This window comes from Rhagoletis pomonella, unplaced genomic scaffold, assembly GCF_013731165.1.
Source record: "Rhagoletis pomonella isolate Grant_MI unplaced genomic scaffold, Rhpom_1.0 Rhpom_scaffold_00005, whole genome shotgun sequence".
In the NCBI taxonomy this organism is placed as follows: Eukaryota; Metazoa; Arthropoda; class Insecta; order Diptera; family Tephritidae; genus Rhagoletis; species Rhagoletis pomonella.
Genome location: NW_023458559.1, coordinates 47,817,397 through 47,817,681, shown reverse-complemented (window position 1 = coordinate 47,817,681; position 285 = coordinate 47,817,397).

Sequence of the window (285 nt, the reverse complement as noted above, 5' to 3'; positions counted from 1 at the left end):
AAATCGCTTAGGCGGTTACAGCGCCAAATAAGAAGAAGAAGAAGAATGGCATAGTACGTAAGATTATATTTTATAGGTATAAAATACTCATTACAGCAACGATATTAGGGCGGGTCAAAAAATTAATTTAAATGTTGTTTATGAAATTGAGTATGGAAACTCTGAACAGGCATAACTTGTAGAAACACTAATCAGTTTACTATGCTATGAAATTGCATATAAAGCAAGTTGACAGAAATGTTTGTTCAACATTTTCATATGAACGATTTTCTTCTTAATATTATC